Source organism: Clarias gariepinus, chromosome 14 (genome assembly GCF_024256425.1).
Source record: "Clarias gariepinus isolate MV-2021 ecotype Netherlands chromosome 14, CGAR_prim_01v2, whole genome shotgun sequence".
Classification (NCBI taxonomy): Eukaryota; Metazoa; Chordata; class Actinopteri; order Siluriformes; family Clariidae; genus Clarias; species Clarias gariepinus.
The window spans coordinates 29,738,025-29,746,649 of record NC_071113.1 but is presented as its reverse complement, the minus strand read 5'-3'; the positions used below and the strand labels follow the sequence as shown (position 1 = coordinate 29,746,649).

The 8,625-nt window shown below is 38.8% G+C and overlaps 1 pseudogene; it reads left to right on the top strand.

Moving 5' to 3' along the window:
* The first annotated feature begins 815 nt into the window (after nt 1-815).
* LOC128540862 (ankyrin repeat domain-containing protein 9-like) lies at nt 816-8,172 on the top strand (annotated as a pseudogene).
* The last annotated feature ends 453 nt before the right edge of the window (nt 8,173-8,625 follow it).

Genomic DNA, 8,625 nt, shown 5'->3' with positions numbered 1-8,625 from the left:
ACGTCTGTGGAACGTGTTTTCCATGTCATTTTTGGGAAGCTAATTTTCATCTAAAAAAATAAGCCAGATTAGGTCGTCAAAATGACATTCAAGTTGGGTCATGGTTGGACGTCCAAATAGTGGACCTAGTTTGGACCTCGAATAGATGTCCAAAATTGGTCATGGACCGCCGGACCAAATATAGACATGATCTGCACATCTATCCGACGTCCAATGTTTAGTGGGTTCAGGACCTCTTGCTCTGTATCCGCGGTGAAAATGTTAACCATCGGAGAACGTGTTTTTCTAGCGGAGCTGTTTTTTTTTGTTGTTGATAAATACACGGATTTAGTCCATAGAAAATTTCAAGCAACTCTTCCAGAGACAGGAATAACAACACATCGCGATACTGTGAATTAATAAATAAATACATGATTGGCTCATTTGGGGGGGGGGAGGTCGAGGGGGGATATAAATATGGACAGAACCTACTGTACTGTTTGTGTTTGTAAGGGCAGTTCCATCACAGGCGTCTCTCACGTGACGTCACAGCAGGTAGCGTCCTTTGTGGTTTGGGTGGTACCATGACAACAGGCAACGTGATCTCACAATGTACAGTAGGAACATCACGTACGTGCACTGATCGAGCGCTCCAGAGACCTTCTAATCATCGACCGTGTGAAAGTGACAAGCGCGCCTTTTTTATGAACATATCAGGTATTAATTGTTAGTGCCTTTACTTTTTCTGGTGAGAAGAGCGATTGTGACTTTTAACACTGACAGCCCAAAGGCGTTTTCGTTTCTCCGCGTAGCCTATATCTTCTCCTACCGCCTGGATGGCGGACCCGAACAAGAAGCGTGAGCTGTTTTACCGAGCTGTGCGACCATAAACCTGTGTGGATGCTGGAGGACATGCGCAAAATCGAAATCTTTAAGTGGGATCTTGACGGCTTTCAACGGACATATCCATCCGAGGCGCTCCTGCTTACCATTCAGCCTGACCACCGAGCTTACGCACAATACTTGCTGAATAAGTTCTCATACGGCGCTCTTGCCATGCCAGGAGGGCGTTTTTGCTGCTTGCACTTGGTAGAGGTTGTCCACTTTGACAGGATTGACATTATGTCTCTCATCCTTCAGGTGGCACATAAAATGCCCTCTCCGCGATCGTATATGGACGGAGAAGGATGCCTCCACAAGAAGGACGGCAAAACTCCACTCCATCTGGCTTGTGAACTGTCAAACTCAGAGGCTTCACCTCATCTTGAGGACAACAACGGTATGACACCACTGGATCTCACCCTCGAGCAGCTCTGGAACTCCAAAGAGAACACACATGCCAACGAGATGTGCCTTAAAAGCCTGCTCATGTTCATGCCTCAGGTGAAGTTCGGAATGCAGAGCGCACTGCAAAATGATCCGCAGTGCTGGTCCAATGTTCTGGGTGAGGAGACTTTTAACTACCTAGTTGGGAGAAATCCAGGAACACTCTTCCTCATAGCTATGCAAAAAATCCTGTCTCAACTGCCTCCGCAAGAATTTTCACAAAGTCTGGAGAAACTGCCTATTCCAGCATCTCTGAAAAGCTTCACACAGTCCTTAACGCAGACCTGCAGTAACACTGGCCACACACTGACGGTATGCTCGTTGTTTGACTGTTTGTTTTTCCTTTTATTTATACTGTATTTAATTATCTGGCATGAATTTGACATGTAGTGTGTGTGTGTGAGTGAGGGGAAGAGAGAGAATGAAGGGAAGTGGGTGGAGTAGCATGAAGTGAATCATCAAAACTCTCTTCCAGTTCTCTGATACTCTGCCTTTATTTTTTATTTTTGAATGACAATATTCACCCCAAAAAAAATAAAACTATGCTGTACCCAGTTTTTTTGGTAAAACATTTTTACACTTAAAAACATTAAAATAAATCTAAAAGTTGTGAAATCGTGTAAAATATACTTCATGAATTGAGTACAAGTCAGTAAAAAAAGTAAGACCTGAATAACTTTATTTAGTACAACGATGTACAAAATTGAGTAAATGTAATGAAAATCAGAAGTTAATGCAATGGTTACCCCAAGTGAAAATGAGAAGTAGAATAATTGGGTAGATATAATTGAAATGCAAGGTAGAAGAAACTGAAAATTAGACTATTATTTAATGAACAAATGTGCTTCATTTACTAAATATTTTAACTGAATTTAATTTATACTTCTCTGTCACATTTACATTTAAGCATTTGGCAGACGCTCTTGTCCAGAGCAACTTACATTTTTAGCTTATTACACATCTGAGCAGTTGAGGGTTAAGGGCCTTGCTCAAGGGCCAAACAGTGGCAACTTGGTGGTTGTGGGGTTTGAACCTGGGATCTTCCAAACCGTAGTCCAATGCCTTAACCACTGAGCTACCCCTGTCACAGAATTAATATATTACACTTAATTTTTTAAATATATTTAGCCTTTACGCAAGGGGTATTTTAATTCAGGTCAATGTATCTAATGACACCAAATTATAAACAAAGAAACGACACACACATTACCATTTTAATTAAACATTTATTTGCCAAATTTGATAAGACATGAAGTCCAAACTCAATCTGGTTTACTTTGCAAATGACATGTAACAAGATAATAAACAATGAGCTGAATTGATCTTATTAGTAAACAGTCTTACAAACAATACATCTGCCACAAACATTATACAGTTAACATGTGGAAAGTCGACTTTTGTATTAGAATCTAATGAGTCACATTTTACATCTGAAAGATTGCACACCTTCACACTTCAGTTTCCTGCAAACTGTGGGATCCATACAAATGTGTGTGCAGACCTTCTCAGGTCTTAAAGAAGCAATGACAGTCTAAATGAAGACAGGAGACTGAATATCATTGACCAACAGTACCAGACTTGGTAAAAACTGATTTAAATTTACAGAGTTCTTTGCTGGTAAAATTCAGGTGAACATTTCAGTGGAATGCTTTTACACTAAATGAACTGCTTTGATCACCAAAGGCGTTTTGTTCTTGCAGAACAATGTACAACCTCATATATAGAGAAATAAAGGGAGCTTTCACTCTAATAAGTTATTCTGCACAATCAAAGGTCCCGCTTTGACTTGAACATCCCTTGTACATGTCTTTGTCGCTTGTATAAACATGATACTCAACTTTATTTAAGCATTACGTTTAACTATATAACTTTTTATACTTCAGTTTATGAAAATTCTAGTATATTCTAAGGGAAAACTTGTATATTCTAGATTCATTATAGGTAAAGTGAAATATTTCAAGCCTTGTTTTAATTTGTAATGGTTACAAATTTAATATTTCTGTAATATTTAAAAAGTTGACATTTACCTTGCTTTATCTCCATTCTAACTTGTGTTGGTGCTGTGAAAGAGATATAGAAAATATATAACATGTTTCACACACACAAAAAAATTTAAATAAGTTTTAGTTTCTTTTACTTACACATCAGAACATATATATCATATTTCACTGCAATATTTTAATTTCATATTACTTTCTCCAAATTACAATTCTGAAAGAAACGTTGTACTTTTACTAAATCTTTATACACTCAACAAAAATATAAACGCAACACCTTTGTTTCTGCTCCGATTTTTCATGAGATGGACTTAAAGATCTAAAATTTATTCCAGATACACAATATTACCATTTCTCTCAAACATTGTTCACAAATCAGTCTAAATGTGTGATAGTGAGCACTTCTGCTTTGCTGAGATAATCCATCCCACCTCACAGGTGTGCCACATCAAGATGCTGATCTGACATCATCTGCTGATAGGAGTATCAGTGTACCTTATACTGCTCACAAAAGATAAGAAAGGATAAACTTAATTCTGTCCACAGTGATTTTCATGGAGCAGGAGAATCCACAACAGATTTAAGCATCAAAATGGTGCGTGGTAGAATACCTGGAGGTGTGGCCATTTTGTGGCGCAAGAAATATGATCCAATGATCAGTATTATCAGATTAGAGGTGGACTGGTGCATTGCAATTAAAGTTGTGCATTCTATAAATGTTTTTATTATTTTAAATGTCTATACCCCATATGACTGTTATAAAAATGAAGATGAATATATGAATAGATTGGCTTTTTTGAACTCTAATATTAGGGAATGTGCATATGCAAATATTTGTGATGGGTGATTTGAATGCAGATATCTCTGATTACAAATCTCTTTTTGGTCAGCACTTGTTACAGTTCTGTCATGATAGTAAACTGGTTCTTTCCAGTATGAATTTTCTCCCTGCCGGTAGTTATACTTACATCAGTGAAGCATGGAACACTATATCTTGGCTGGATCATGTAATTTGTTCAGCTGATGCTCATGAAAGTCTGGAAAAAGTTGAAATTCTGTATGATTGGACTACAACTGATCACTTACCTGTCTCTATGATTATAAATGTCGATAACTTGCCTGATTGCAGTAGTTTGACAGAAGATGGTGCCAACATGGGTAGTGGATTGGGATAAACTACATAGAAAGGATGTCTTGTACTATTGTGGGAGAACGGATGCTCTCCTAAGGTAAGTACAGCTACCCATGGGTGCTTTTTTGTGTTCAAATATTAATTGTGATGATGTCACTCATTGTAATGATCTATGTGAAATGTACAATGGTATAGTGAGTGCTATACATGATGCCAGTCGCCCATTATATAGACATCCCAGAAAGGCTAAAAATTCCAAGCCTGGTTGGAATAAGTATGTAGTTGACTACCATGAAGCTGCTAAGACGGCTCATAGGTCCTGGGTTATAGCTGGTAGACCCAGACAGGGGCCAAAGTTAGAAAATAAAAAACATACCAGGGCTAAATATAAATATGCAGTGCGCTTTGTTGGAAAACATGAGGAAGCCTTAAGAGCTCACTCTATGGCTGGAAACTTGATTGGCAACAATGTCACTGAGTTCTGGAAGGAGGTGAAAGCTACAAATAGGGCCAAGACAATATTGCCTTGCCATATCGAGGGTGTATCTGGTGCAGAAAATATAGCAGAGCTGTGGAGACAGCACTATGCAACTCTGTTTAATTGTATTAAAAGTGGGCCCTATTGTGTGGGTGAATTAAATGAGGATTTAATTCACTTTACTCCTGATGAGATCTATAATGCTATAGAGCAACTAGCTGATAATAAAGCTAGTGGCAAAGATAACATCACTGCGGAGCATCTCAAGTTAGCCAGCCCTGTTATCCATTTGCTTCCCAGGGCTGATGACTCATGGTATACTGCCAGACACCATGTTGACCGTCACATTAGTTCCCGTCATCAAGGACAGGGCAGGGAAAATAGGGAGTCTTGACAATTATAGACCCATCGCTCTAGCTAGCATTCTTTCAAAGGTGTTAGAAAAGTTGCTATTAGATAGATTGAGCTCATTTGCACTACAGAAAATCAATTTGGCTTTAAGTCTCAGCATAGTACTGATCTATGTATCTATGCCTTGAAAGAAGCTGTTGAATCCTACAGAAGGCAGGGCTCTACAATGTTTATTGGGTTTATTGATGCGTCCAAGGCATTTGACAGAGTAAATCATCATAAGCTTTTTACTAAACTCATGCTTAGGGGTGTGCCGGGATGCATCATACGTATATTGGTTTACTGGTATGCCAAACAAAGCATGCAGGTTAAATGGGGAAATAGCCTATCGGCACCCTTTAGTGTAAGTAATGGAGTACGGCAGGGGGGGGCTTTTGTCTCCAGCCCTGTTTAACTTATACATGGACAACCTTTCAAAGCAGTTGGGGAAATGTAAAACGGGTTGTGTAATAGGGAATACTCTGTTAAACCACCTGATGCATGCAGACGATTTAGTTATGATGTCCCCCAGCACTGTTGGGTTCCAGCAGTTGTTGGATATATGTTCCAAGTATGGGGTTGAGTTTGATGTACAGTACAAAGAAGAGTTTTGTGTTGATTTGTAGGACTAAGGAAGATCAGAAGGTGCACTTCCCTATGTATTACCTGTCAGGACATTGTATCTGCGTATCTAACTGTACAAAATATATTGGGCATATTATTACTGACAAGATGGAAGATGATGCTGACATGTATAGGCAGAGACAAATGTTGCATATCCAAGCGAACATGTTGGTCAGGAAATTTCATTACTGCTCTGATGATGTGAAGGTGCACTTGTTTCGTGCTTATTGCACCCCTATGTATGCAGCCCTATTATGGGTCAACTATAAAAAGGAGACTATGCGCAAACTGCAGGTAGCATAGAATGATTGTCTGAGGATATTGTTGAAGAAGCCTAGGAGTAGCAGTGCAAGTAAGCTTTTTTGTGACGTGAGGCTAAGTTGTTTACAGGCCCTTTTGAGGAACCTAATGTTTAAGTTTATGTGTCGACTTGATGAGTCACAAAACTGTATTATAGTAAGGCTCACAAGTCCTAGGTGTAGCTCGGTCTGATATCAATCACATCTATGGAAGCATTGGTATGAGTGCCTTTTAAGACTCCTGTGAAAAAGGGTGTATTTTTATATGTTTATGTAACTTTTTTTTCCTCCGGTATATGTTGTATGTCCTGTTATTGGGCCTAAAGCCTGTAATAAAGATTATATATAATCAGCAAAAAGCAACAGAATCATCTTATAAAGGGTAGGTTCAAAGTGAAGATTGACAACTGTACCTCAGACAGCCATTAAAATCCATCAGATATTTTTTCTTGTAATCAAATCTAACGGAAGTAGAACACTTATTTTTTTTATGAGGTGCCATAAAGGGCTTAAATCAAACTTCACTCATGCATACACACATGAAACACTTCCTTAATAATAATAATGTCTGAGGGTGTAACTTTCTATCTTGAGACTCAAATCTTGTTAATGAGTTAATCGCCTGAAGCAGGGCTGCATTGGTTGGGTTAATGTGAGACAAGCATCTCGTCGTCTTTCTCCACTATAAATGTGATTCCGTTTCCGTGGGTGCACTTTGGTTTGTATTTGCTAAATGCGCCATGCTACCGTAGGTTTTATATACATTAAATTAACGAATTCTAAGTGTGTCAAACAAACAAAAGTGATACCAGTGCGTTTAATTAGCGAGTTGATTTTTTATTATTTTTTTTACATTTCCTTCACCAACTTTCCCTACAAACTTAGGGGAGCACCCTGTTAAGTACACTTCGGAATGGAACGCAGCCCTGGATGTCTGCAACAGCTCTACTGTTTTCAGCAGTAAAGGATTTAGGCTACACAACACCGCCCCCTACTGTCAGTTGGTTAATAACTCCATTTACTGTTGTGCTAAAAAGTTCCTGCTTCACGGAGGGGAAAAACACACACACACACACACACACACAACGGAGCCCTAATGTAATCTGAAAATTGAGCTCGGGACATGATGGGAGCACTGATATTGAGCAAGGTGCACACATACACACAAGCAGTGGTGTAACTTTGGCTTCAACATTGAGGGAGGTTAGACATGGCAAAAAGTGTATTAAAAAAACAACAACTTGGGGGGAGGGGGAGGCTGGGCTGTGTTAGCCTCTGTCTGCTAACGACACTGAATCGAGAAAGCCAAGCACTTTTTCAAGTTTCATTTTAATTCATGTTCTTTGGGGGCGAACTGTTTTTTTTTTTGATGATTGCGATCTGGTTTTGATGATTGCGGGATGACACTACCCTCATCCTCCCCTTAAATGACCCCTATGGCCACCAGCAGTGGACACGCCCACGAGCAAACGTCACGTGTCATTCGAGCGTCAGTACGATAGAGAGCTGAGGTGAGTAGAACTTTATATCTCCTGTCAGGTCTGTGTTCATAATACAACATTGACTCTTTATGTTTATTCGGTCCGCATTAAAGTTGTCAGGCAAATCTGAAGTATTGGGTCGGAAAAATCATTATTTAGCTGCACATCAAATCATAAAACTCCCTCTCTTCCTAAAAATGTGATGCTAAGGTGACAGCTATGTTATTTTAATGGTGATTCTCTAGTTTCCTCAGTTCATAGTCTGTCTGGATACAGCCATAATGCATCATCAGCTAGTATTGTAGTAAAGTCTACAGTAAGATCTTTCACAAAGCAAAAAAAAAAACACACTCCGGATTTTTTTCTTCCCGCGCTTTTTTACCCTCAGACTCTGAACCAGCTCCAGTCTCTGATTGGCTCATCTCGTCCTTCAGTCATAGATATAACCTTCCTTGTCAGAAAATAAGGCTGCAACTGAAGCAGATGTGTTCAGAATTAATAATGTGACAGCTTAGTCGTGGCACCATGAAGAAATTGGCATAACGTGTGTGTGTGTGTGTGTGTGTTAAAATCTCTATAGTTTCTAGTTGTTTCTCACGTTGGCTTTCTGGAAAAAGTACTAACTAGAATTAGGGCTGCGTTCCATTCCGTAATGCACAGGGTGTCGCCTTATTATTTTTTTTTAATTAAATCACAAAAAAATATGTACAATATGAAAGATATAAAAGTACAAGAACCAGGTGTTAAAGCTTGAATTACACAAATAATTATACACAGTTAAACAGAAGTTATACAATATAAACAAACAAAAATATACAAATAAGTATTAACAGTAAACAGAGTAATATAGGAAGAAAGAAAGAGAAAAGAAGAAAGGGAAAAAAATCACAGTTCCATCGGATAAATCAGAATGTCAAGA